The sequence below is a fragment of the Akebia trifoliata genome, chromosome 5, assembly GCF_017979445.1.
Source record: "Akebia trifoliata isolate Shusen 1 chromosome 5, ASM1797944v1, whole genome shotgun sequence".
Classification (NCBI taxonomy): domain Eukaryota; kingdom Viridiplantae; phylum Streptophyta; class Magnoliopsida; order Ranunculales; family Lardizabalaceae; genus Akebia; species Akebia trifoliata.
In genome coordinates, this window is record NC_141379.1 from 20,230,286 (window position 1) to 20,243,206 (window position 12,921).

The following is a 12,921-nucleotide window of genomic DNA, read 5'->3' on the forward strand; positions in this document are numbered from 1 at the left end:
TCGTAATTTTTTTATACAAATTCAATTCCTTGTTTTACAATTACTTATTTGTGTGTCTATTTTGAGTTTAATGCTATCAATTCTAAAGGCCAAAGTTTTGATTGATTTATTGATCTAGGTTTATAATGAGAATTAGAATCTAAGTTAGATCAATAAAATAGATCACGTTGGAATGAATGAACGGTAGAGGTACTTTAGCATGTTCTAAGAGGTTAGTAATTCAATTTACAATAATTCCACAGATTTTATGACTCTTTGGTATTTAAATTCACATAGAGATGTGCTGAGTTAATATTTAAAGGAGTAATCTAGCGTATTTCGAGAGAAAACACTAGTTGGTTTAGGGAATTAAACTTCCAAATAAGGCAAAGCAGGAATTATTTTGAATAATCAATTACGTAGGAGTATCTGTAGTGAAGTCGAAAGCCTTAGGTTTTTAATCCAAAAGAATCTATTCTTTCTTATTTCATTGTTATTTCAATTTGTAATTCTACAATTCTCGATTCATCAAATAGCAATTTAAGTGATTATTTTTGGTACTTAGTAACTTAATCCTCATGGGAACGATATCTTATATTATTACTTGAAACGATTAGTGCACTTGCTAGCATAAATCACACGCATCAAGTTTTTGACGCCGCTGCCTGGGATTAAAGATTACTAATATTAATACCAATTGTTTTTATTGCTAATTTGATTTTTATTTATTCTTATTTTATTCATTTTTCTCTTTTCAGGTTTTTCTTAGTGTATGAGACGGACAAGTAGCTTGGATTTAGTGCCAATCAACTTTGATATCAATAAGACACTTAGAAGGCTAAATAGGGAGCGCAAGCAAAGAGCTAAACAAGGAGTTTTAGCAATGGCGAAAGAAGAGAATAATGGTGGTGGTGGAGATGCAGTCCCGAATAGAGCACTAAAGGATTACTCTATTCCTAATGTGGGTGTCTCTAGCATTCGAAAGCCACCTATTCAAGCAAACAATTTTGAGATCAAGCCTGCCATCATTCAGATGATACAATCTTCGATTCAGTTTGGGGGGTTGGCTAATGATGATCCAAATTTGCATATTGCAAATTTTTTGGAAATTTGTGATACATTCAAGTACAATGGGGTGACTGATGATGCCATAAGACTGCGTTTGTTTCCGTTCTCATTGAACAACAAGGCTAAGGCATGGTTGTCCTCGCTACCTTCAGGAACCATTACTACATGGGATGGGCTGGTTAATGCCTTTCTGACTAAGTACTTTCCACCATCGAAATCTGCGAAAATGAGGAACGATATAACCAATTTTTTGCAGCAAGATCAAGAATCTCTCTATGAAGCTTGGGAGAGGTTTAAAGATCTCTTAAGGAAGTGCCCGCACCATGGACTACCGTTATGGATGCAAGTGCAAACGTTTTATAACGGTTTGCTCTCAAACACTCAAACCATGGTGGATGCAGCAAGTGGATGAGTATTCTTCAACAAGACACCGGAGGAAAGATATGAACTTATTGAAGTCATGGCTAGTAACAACTTCCTGAAATCTGATAGGAATGCACAGAAAAGGACAGCCAGAGTTCATGACATGATGCTTTTACTAATTTGACTGCTCAAGTTGCTATTTTAAATAATAATTTTAAAAAAATGAATGTTGTTGCAATTTCTAATGTAGTTTGTGATAATTGTGCAGGGAATCATCCTACTTTGGAGTGTCAAGGCCCATATGAAGCAAATTCTTCCGAATAAGTGAATTATGTGGCCAACAATCAAAGACAATACAATCCTAACTCCAATTACTACAATCAAGGGTGGAGGAGCCATCCTAACTTCTCATGGAGCAACAATGCGAATATGTAAAAATCGCCTCCTTCTTTTCAATCTCAAGAGAAGAAACCAACCATGGAAGAGGTCTTTACCTAATTCATGCAAAAGACCAATGCATTCATTGATGATACCCAAGCCAATTTCAGAAATCAAGGTGCAAGTATTCGCAACCTTGAACATCAAGTTGGGGAGTTTTTCAAGCTATTGACGGAAAGAGCTCAAGGAGCACTCCCAAGTAATACTGAGAAGAATCCCAAGGAGCATGGGAAAGCTATAAGTCTTAGAAGTGGGAAGGAGTTAGAACAATCAAAGGGGGGTAGCAAGCAAGCAAATGAGGGTGAAACTGCTCTTCCTAAAGATCAAGATGCTACCGCTCCTATTCAACAACCTATTCCACAACCATTTTCTAATCCCATTCATTTTCCTCAAAGATTGCGAAAGTAAAATTTAGATAAACAATTTTTTAAATTTATTGATATTTTTAAAAACTTACATTTTAATCTTCCTTTTGTAGATATGCTGGAGCAAATGCCGAAATATGCTAAGTTCTTTAAGGAGATTCTATCAAACAAAAGGAAATTGATAGATAATGAGAAGGTTATGCTCACGGAAGAATGTAGTGCTATTCTTCAAAGAAAGCTTCCACAAAAGTTAAAAGATCTAGGGAGTTTCACTATTCCTTGCATTATTAGTGATTTTAATTTTGATAGAGTTTTATGTGATCTTGGTGCAAGTATTAATTTGATGCCTCTCTCTATTTTCAGGAAACTCAATTTAGGAGAAGTAAAGCCTACTACGGTATCCTTACAGCTTGCAGATAGATCTATCAAGCATCCTAGAGGCATTATTAAGGATGCTTTGGTAAAAGTGGATAAATTCATATTTCCTGCTAATTTTATCGTTTTGGATATGGAAGAAGACAAGGATGTTCCACTCATATTGGGAAGACCTTTCCTCGCTACAGGTAGAACTCTCATAGATGTTCATCAAGGTAAGTTGATTTTAAAGGTTCAAGATGAACAAGTAACTTTTAATGTTTTTGAGGCTATGAAATTTCCTTCCGATGTTAATACATGTTTTGCAATAAGTATTTTGGATAGGTAGTAGCTGAAAATTTTAATGAATTTTTTCCTCCCTTACCTTTGAAAATTTGCATATTAAATGGTAGAATTTTAGGAACTCTAAGTGATGATGAAGATATAATTGAATGTGTGAATAATCTTGATACTTTGCCACTTTGTGAGTTTCCAAAAAGACTTAAATTTAAAGAGTTTGGAGTTGTGCATGTTAATGAACCATCATCTAAAAAGGAACCTCCTAAACTTGAACTTAAACAATTGCCATCACATCTTAGGTATGCTTTCTTAGAAGAGTCTTGTTATTATCCTGTTATTATTAACTCTTTTTTGAATGATTTGGAGGAGGAAAAGTTATTGAGGATTTTAAGGGAGCATAGGAAAGCTATTGGATGGACTATTGATGATATCAAGGGAATTAGCCCATCTATTTGTATGCACAAGATTTTGATGGAAGAGAGCTACAAGCCATTGGTGCAACCTCAAAGAAGATTAAATCCTTCCATGCAAGAAGTGGTGAAAAAGGAGGCTGTGAAGCTTATGGATGCAGGTATAATTTATCCAATCTCAGATAGTTCATGGGTAAGTCCGATCCAAGTGGTTCCTAAGAAAGGTGGTATGACCGTAGTGAAGAATGACAACAATGAGCTTATACCTACAAGAACGGTGACCGAATGAAGAGTTTGTATAGATTACCGGAAACTCAATGATGCCACAAGAAAGGATCACTTTTCTTTGCCCTTCATTGACCAAATGGTGGAGAGACTTTCCGGGCATGACTATTATTGTTTCTTAGATGGATATTCGGGCTATAATCAAATTCCAATAGCACCAGAGGATCAAGAGAAGACCATTTTTACATGTCCATATGGAACCTTTGCTTATAAAAAAATGACATTCGGATTGTACAATGCCCCTGCTACTTTTCAACGTTGCATGATGTCAATTTTTTCCGATATGGTTGAAAAATACATTGAAGTATTCATGGATGATTTTTCTATTTTTGGTTCTTCTTTTGATAATTATCTTTCTAATCTCTCTTTGGTTTTGCAACGATGTGTTGACACAAACTTGGTCTTGAATTGGGAAAAATGTCATTTTATGGTAAAAGAAGGAATTGTGTTGGGACATCAAATTTCTGTTAAAGGAATTGAGGTGGACCGAGCAAAAATTGATGTAATTGAGAAGCTTCCACCGCCTATCAATGTTAAGGGAGTTAGAAGTTTTCTTGAACATGCAGGATTTTACAGGAGATTTATTAAAGATTTTTCTAAAATTGCTAAACTTCTTTGTTAATTGTTGGTAAAAGATGCAGTTTTTGATTTTTTCAAAGAATGTTTAGATGCTTTTGAAACTTTTAAAGTGAAATTGATATCTTCTCTTGTTATTGCTGCACCCGATTGGGAATTGCCTTTTACTTTGATGTGTGATGCTATATGATTGATAAGATTAGTATTGGCATTGAGACGATTACAAATGAGAACGATTTGGGGACTGTTGCAAGCGAGTTGGGGACTATTTTGGGTCAAGAATTTGTGGTGGTTTGGATAGACTATTTAGGGAAGTGTCGACTGTTTAGGGAAGTGTCGACTGGGTTGAGTGGATGGGTTGTTTGATTGGTTTGAGATTCAGGGACTATTTTGGGGTAAGAATTCCATCGAGGTGGTTTGGGATGATCTTGGGACTATTTTGAGGGTGTTTAGGACTGAGGGAGATGATTTTCAAAATTATTTTGGAGGGAGGGTTTTGAGATTGGATTAGAATGGAGGGGTTTATGCGAGTCGACTTTTTTTTTGTTTTGCATTTGTTTTTTTCTAACATGTTTTTTATTTGGAAATATTGTTTATTACTTTTTTTCTTTTGAAACCTATCCATGTTCCCTCTTCATGTTTCCTTTTTGATTTTTCCTTTTCTTTGCTTGTTTGCGTTATGATATGAGAGTGAATATTATTTCAGACACACATTTTTTTGTTCTTTTCTTTGAGTGATATTTTGGTATGATTGTGATGGATGATTGGTTAGTTTGGGTTTTGGGTAGATGGCGTGGATATGGGCACCTTGATTAAAGGTTTGGTCGGGAATTCTCAAGGAATTGAGCCATGGGAGAGGATGATGAGGGTGAATGTTTGTTGGGTGTATTTGAAAGGTGGGTAACATGTTTGGATGGTTTAGGTGGAATGGTTTGAAAATGGTATGGTGAGTTTGGGGAAAGTTTTGAGAGTTTTGGGGGTTTGTATTGAACATGGAACGAGTCGGATGTTTAGGGGTTTAAGATGGGATACGATGGACTTGCAAGGTCGAGTAATGGCATGACGGGGGGTTCTTGGGTGGGACTAATGAAGTTGGTAATGGAGTCGGGGTTTTTGGTGGCATGCTTTTAATTTGGCAATATCTTCGACCATGTTTTTTCTTTTTGAATCCTATCTTTTTTTCTTTTCCACGTCTCTTATTCTATTGTTAGGAACTTATGGTTTGGTTTATGTAGGGAAACTGGGGGTTTAGATAAATGAATCATTGTTGGTTAGTTGGGGATGTATGAGACAAAGTGAGTTTGAGGTAGGTTGAACTGGGTCTTGATTTTGAGTTTGGTAGGTGTAGACGAGATAATGGTGAATGTTGGTGTCGGACTCATAGTGTGTTGGGCTCGTGTGGGGTTTTGATTGGAACTCATGGGTTGGCGTTGGTTTGGTTTTTGACTAGGTGGACTAAGTGGGTGGGGTAGATGGGTTTATAGTCGGGTTTGAAGTTGGTTCTCTATGGTTTGGCAAATTGGTCAACACAGCTCGATACAAATAGGTTTGGATAGATGAGTAAGGTAGGTTAAGTTTTCAATAGGTCGTTTTAGGATAGGCGATCATAGGGTTTTTCACAGTTGATCTGACACATTGGTAGTTTGTAGATGGGGAGAGAGTGACGGATTTGAGTAGTGTGACATTCATTTGATGAGGAGGAGGAGGCTAGACCCAGGACTAGGACTCATTTTGCTTTGGGGTTTGGCGTGGCAACTGAGTCGAGCAGGCCAGGTCAGTCTTTGTGGAGACCCAATTCTTTTTCAACAGCTAGGTCTTCTTCTGGGAACCGAATTGACGACACAAGTACTTCACCTAGCAGTCCAACTAAGGACCAGATTGGTGGTAAGAGTAGCCGAGCTAGTGGTAGACGAGGTAGCAGGGCTACCAGGGGTAAAGGCCATGCAGATAGGGCCGTTGGAACAGGTAGAGTTGGTCGAGAGGCTCCCAAGGTTGAGATCCATGAGGAGAGTGAGAGGATTCCGGATACCTATTCTTGCGTGGATTGGGGAGACATGTGTCAATGCTGGTTCGATTAGGTATCCCTACCCCATATCCGTCAGCTAGCTTTAGGGGGAGGTGAAGGCCATTCTTGTCTACGATTGCTTTGTTCTCAGATGACATCAGGACACAATTTTCAACGGTGGGTTTTGGTGCCTTTTTGCAGATCCCTGTTCTTAGGGCTGATCGTCCGCTCTTCTTAGCTATGGTCGAGCGATGGTTTCCAATGATACATTTTTTTCATATGTTAGAGGTGAAGATAGGCATCAGGCCTTCAGATTTTGTGGCGATCACTGGCATTGTAATGGACGGAGAGCCCTTGCCCTTATCTATGTGGATCGTACAGGAGGTGGGCAAGTTGTTGGGTATTGCTAGAGTCCCTGCCTCCATCGTAGGGAAGATGGGTTGGCTTAGTATAGAGATTTTGATGGGTTTGTTGCTAGTCGAAGGAGAGGATGAGGCTCCTCACACTTACAGAGAGAGAACAACCTACTTCGGTGATAGAGATTTCGATATTGATTTCCACATCTGCTTCCTTTTCTTCATCATGAATTGTTTTTTCCTCAAAGATGATTCCTTAATCTTCACCACTATCTTTTCGGTGATGCGAGACATCGACCATATTGGAGACTTTGATTGGGGGAGCTTGATCTATGGCATCATTCTGGTGGGCCTAGATCAGGTGGCAGAGGGGATCACTACACCCCGTGGAACTGGGATTTCTACTCGTTTCTTCTGGCAATTTATTGAGAAAAATATATCTCAGTTTTGTTCTTTGTTTGCTTGTTTTTTAGTTTCATATTCCTTGCCTAACACTTTACCCATTTTCAAATTTTTGTCCATGTCTACTTCCCTTCTATCTGCCTACATGACGTCACCCTGATGAGGGTTATCCCTTTTGTGCTACCCGGGATGCCAAGGTGATCAAGAGCAGTCATCTGAGTACTCGGGCCCACATTGATCGATGTTGTCTTTGAGATGTGAGTGTTTTTGACCTTTTATCCCTATTTTTTTTTTAACTTGAGGTTATCTGTGCTCGTTGTCTGATCTTCTTCTTTTGTAGATCTTCTTCGTCACACTTTGAAATCTTCCACGCACTATCAACGGGTGGCAAAAAGTGCGGAACTCCTATCGGTATTATACCCGATGATAGTACTACCCTTATTTTATTGGCGACCAACGCTATACATTCTATCTAGGAGAGCGTCTGTATTGCCAACACAACGAAAGCCTTAACATCCCTTTCATTCCATTTGGACCTATCTCTGGGTCTATGATGGCAGATTAGTATCTGGCCTAGGCGAGGGGCGTAGATGCTACTAGCTTGGTGAGGGTTGGTGACTTTCATGCCTAGTTCAGAGAGGAGTCCATTGGATGCATTATGCATATAGTCACTGCCTATGCCAAGATTATTGAGATCGGAAGGGTCCTGATCCAAGAGCACGTTGTTACGGTATGGATCTTGTTTATTTCTCATTTTCTTTCTTTTGGTTGTTCTCATATGTTTTGTATTTTTGATTTCAGGCTGATGATCTTCATCGCCTTCGAGAAGGTTACGATGTTATTGAGGCATAGGCAGCGAGGGTCATAGAGATGGAGAACCGGTGGAAAGCCTCTCGGGCTGAGGTGGACGAGCAGGCAGTTCGCATTGAGGAGTAAGCAACTCGTATCTAAGAGTTGGAGCTGGAGATGGCTTTGCAGGAGTCCCGTCTTTAGGCTGAGATGGTATGTTATTTTCTCTTTCATTCTTGTGTAGATCGTACCTTATTTTTCTCCTACTTTTGATTGGTTTTCTTGTGATCTTTTCAGGATTATCATCGATGCCGGGATGGAGCGAGGACCTCTGCCCGTCCTCCGACACCTCCTTGGGTAAGGAATTTCATTTCAGTCATTTATATTCATATCCTACATGTATATCAGCTTATACTTTTAACGTGTTTTGTCTTTCTTTTCAGGCTTTTCCCTCTGTCGGCTTGTCCATCCCGGGTGCTGATCTTGCTGGGACTACAAAACTGGACGCTGTCCTGGATGCTGAGCTTTTTTTTTTTATAGATTTCAAGGGATGACTGCGGATGCATAGTCTACCTTCTTTATTGTTGTATTATTATTGTTGATAGATTGTTGACGATAAGGTTGCAAATGGAGGAAAACCATATCACCTTCTTCAAATGATCTTTCAGTGTAGTGCTTGTCTGCCATGGACTTCATTCTTTAGTGAGCCACTTGAATATTCTCTTTGAGAATTTGAAAGACATGGTTTCTTTTCTTTATGACCAGCTCCACAGCTTCTACCTTGGTGGTACCCTTGACATAGGACATCAATCGAGTGGGGCTACAACATAAACAACCTCATATGGGGTAAGGCATGTGGCAGTATGATTATTGGCATTATCAAAACTCAGGTACTCGTATCATACTACAAAAAGCCTTTGAGGCCCACAATCATAATACAACAATCGTATGGGTAGGTGATTGTGGGCCTCAAAGGCTTTTTGTAGTATGATACGAGTACCTGAGTTTTGATAATGCCAATAATCATACTGCCACATGCCTTACCCCATATGAGGTTGTTTATGTTGTAGCCCCACTCGATTGATGTCCTATGTCAAGGGTACCACCAAGGTAGAAGCTGTGGAGCTGGTCATAAAGAAAAGAAACCATGTCTTTCAAATTCTCAAAGAGAATATTCAAGTGGCTCACTAAAGAATGAAGTCCATGGTAGACAAGCACTACACTGAAAGATCATTTGAAGAAGGTGATATGGTTTTCCTCCATTTGCAACCTTATCGTCAACAATCACTACAACATTTTTGGTCTACAGCGACGGTTTATAGCAGCGGATACTTTTATCCGCCGCTATAAATACAATTTTTTGCAACGGATTATATTATCCGCCTCTATAGATATATCTTGTGCAGCGGATTACTTTATCTGCCGCTATAAGAACCCGTGCTTAGTGGCAAGTGCGTATTGAGTGAATATAGCAGCGGATAACTATATCCGCCACTAAAAAATGAAAAATAAAATTAATATATAAAGTTCTATTCAGGTTGTTCTTTTTATCTAATTTTATATAAATTGAATCTAGCAGCGGATTAATAGATCCGCCACTAAAAAAACAACCTTTTAATATATAAAATTCTATTTAATGAATTCTCTTTATCAAAATTTTATTTATTGAATATAACAGCGGATTCGTAATTCCGCCACTAAAAATAAAATTTTTTAATTAAGTTTTTTTAAATTGAATATAGCAGCGGATTTTTATGTCCGCCACTATAAAACCAATTTTTTTTTATAAAAAATTCCATTCAGTGAGTTCTTCTCTTTTTTGCAAATTGTTTTTTAATTGAATAGAACAGCGGATTAGTATATCCGCCACAAAAAAAATTAATTTAAAATTTTTTAAGTTGAATATAGCTGCGGATAGGTATATCCGCCACTAAAAAATAAAATAAAAATTATGTTCAGTAAATTCTTGTCTTTATCAATTTTTTTTTAATTTAAAAATAGCAACGGATTAATAAATCCGCCAGTAAAAATTGATTTATTTCTTTTAAAATTAATATAGCTGCGGAATTTATTATCCGCAGCTGTTAGTATAACATTTCCACTCTAGTTACAGTAGCAGCGGATTTTGATTTCAGCTGCAGTAAGGCGTTTTGTTGTAGCGGATGAATGTTGCCGCTGTTATAGGTGGCATATAACCAAGCTTTTTTTGTAGCGGATAGACAAGTCCGCTGCTATAGGAGCCATATACAACCATTGATCGAGATGTGTTGCAGCGGAAAATAGAGTCCGCTGTAAAACTTTCTAAACGAAGAGGCTAAAGGCGCGAAATACTTTTCCTCTTCCCCATTCCCTCTCATTTTCCCTCTCTTTCCTTCGTCTGTCGCTCTCTCTCTCGTTCTCTCGTCTATTGGTGCTTGTGCTTGTGAGATCTCTTCGACAAGGACGAGTTCTAAAATCTGGTAAGCTCTCACTCTCCCTCTCACATCTCCTTCTCACTCTTTGCAACCCATCGATTTCTATCCGACCCTTCAACATCCATGGAATCAACCTCTAGGGGTTTGATCTCTCTGAGACGCAATGGATTTCGACTCTCTAGGGTTTTGATCTCTCTCAGATGCTATTAGATTTCAAGTTTCCGATCTCTCTTAGATTGGAAGTAGAGTTTCTGCTAGGGTTGTCCTCACTCTTTAAGTTATGATTTCAGCTCAAGAGTTTACTCACTTGTAGATCCATTTGGTTGTTGATCGTTTTGCCGAAAGAGAGCCATTTGAGTATCTTTTTCTTTTTTTTTTTTGTTATTTAACGGTGGAGACGAGATATCAAGAATGTTAGGGGATTCCATTTTGATGCGAAGAAGTTTTTATTTGGAGATTTTGATGAGTTTCGTATGAGATTTTGAAAATTAGATGACTCTTTACTAGAATCAGAGATGACACTTTACATTGGTCGCGAAGCTTCGAAGGTTTCGTTTGAGCATTTATTTTTTTACTTTCTCCTCTTTTGGATTCTGTTTTATTGTGTTCTTTTGTGCATTTTTTTATTAGTCTCTTAATAATGTTCTATCTAGTAGCTATGGAAGATAATTTGCATGGAAATATTGATAGAAATCCGTATTCTTTTCGAGAAAAGGAAGCTTCTTCTCTCCAGATTGATTTTTCAGGTTTTCTCTTTTTTCTCTGTTTTTCACGTTTATGTTTCAATTTTTTTTCCAAGAACTTGAAATGCTAAAGAAGTAAGATTTGTGTCTATCTGATATTCCGATGGTTGTGTATTTAGGACTTGAATTTTAGGGCATTAAGTGCAGACTTTCATGATTTTATATTGTGATTTCCTTACTCAAATATACATTTAGGCTGCGTTTGGGAACACTCTCTGGAAAATTGTTGTTGCTGAGCAATGGCAATTGAGATCTTTGGCATTAATTTTGTTGAGTGTGATTGGCAGCCAGCACCACATCTGGCGGCTCAATTGGCAAAAACAAATCCACTCTTAGAACTCAATTGCATTGTGAAAATAATTTCTAGTTTTCTTAGACCAAATTTGGATCTGAAGAGATTCTAAGGAGAGTAATTATGTGGTTGCACTATGTTATTTCTCATTTGGTAGGCCACTTTTGGTGTATACTTTAGAGATGTACCCAAGTTTGTGATATACTAATGGGATTTTTTAAGAATGTTGGTGATTTCCATAATATCTTGCATCCATAGTGACGAAGTTGTGATTTGAGAAATTTTGGCAAGGGAAAAGGTTGGAAGAAATCTGCAAAAGGTGGGTATCATAATGAGTTCTTTTTCGAAAAAGAGCATAATAAGAAATAGGTGATGGTCGAGATGCTTTCTTTGTAATGCTTTCTTTGTGATGGTCGAGATGCTTTCTTTAACTGCCTTTTCCATGCATTTTCTCTTAAGCTGTAGAAATTAGGAAAATAAGCCTTTCTTAATTCCAATTTGAAGATTTGTTATATTTCTTTCTTTTTTCTTTTTTAATCTAATCGCTACTTTTTCTTTCTGATGAGTCCGAATCATGTTCTCCAGATAGCTGATATGACTAGGCATTTACCTTATATTTGGGATCTTTGTGTTGTCGAAATTGTTGTTAAGTCTGCAAAACACATTCTCAAGGTGAGCCTTCTTATCTGCTTAACTATTTATGTTCTTGAAGTTCTTTCTACAATTTTGAGATATTGGGTTTGAACCTTTACCATTGCACATTTAGTTGCAGTAAAAATCTGAAATGTTGCCATTGCATGTAAATAGAAAGTAACTTCATTCAATAGATCTTCCATGTTTGAAATTTGAAAGTAAAAACATATTTGAAACTTGAAAGTAAAAACATGGTGGTTTTGGTGCCAATCTTTAATGCTCTCAACCCTGTTTTTTCTACATACTATGCTGCTTTTACAATAAACAGACTGTCAGATCAATATACAATATTTCTTTGCTTATAGCCTAGCACCCACCTAATGGTATATTATCAATCCACCTGATAATGGGTGGTGGCAAAGGTAAAAATGTGGCAGATTTAGAGATTTTGATGTTGGAATCCAATTATATATATATCTTTTCTTGTATTTAGATGGATGCAATTTCTAGCAAACTGAAAAACAAGACTTAAATTAAAGTTCTATCATCTCAATTATTATTGATTTATCGTTTCATTCCCAAATCTTAAGTCTTGTAGTTTTGACATTTCATCATGGACTGATTTGTTATGGCCATTCACCAGGAGGCAATTTTTGTATGCACTTTTGCTAGAAGTTGTATCCTTGTTCTTTGCTTCTATGTCTATGAAGAAATTGTAATTTCAACTCATTTTTGTTACTCTCCTGATTTTGGACATTTCTGGAAAAAGCTAAAAAAAACCACCCCATAAAAATATAAAAGGAACAAAAGCAGACGATAAAACTGAAAATTAAATTGTTTATGCATTGCTATTTTTCTTGTGTTAAGTTTTTTTTTTCTTTTTTTTTTATCAGGTGCATTTTTCAAATTCTATTTTTTTAGTCGGTAAGCCTAGATTTGAACCCAAGACCTCAAAGTGCCATTGCAATCTGTAAATCAACTAAGCTATGGGTCCAAAACTGTCTAAAATCAATGAATTGAAGTTTTATGAAGAAAAAAGGCAATCAAATACTAATTGAAAAATAAGGGAACATGAAAAGAAAAGGAAGCAAATTTGATGTGGTGTTTTGGGTACTAATGTGATGCTATAGATTAGAGAGAGAGAGAGGG

General features: G+C 37.2%; 1 non-coding gene across 1 annotated transcript; it reads right to left on the bottom strand.

Annotated features, from left to right (window-relative positions):
• Window positions 1-1,270: 1,270 nt before the first annotated feature.
• Window positions 1,271-1,377, bottom strand: LOC147401616 (small nucleolar RNA R71). The gene has a single exon (XR_015178975.1). It is a non-coding gene; the product is annotated as a small nucleolar RNA R71 (small nucleolar RNA).
• Between the last annotated feature and the right edge of the window lie 11,544 nt (window positions 1,378-12,921).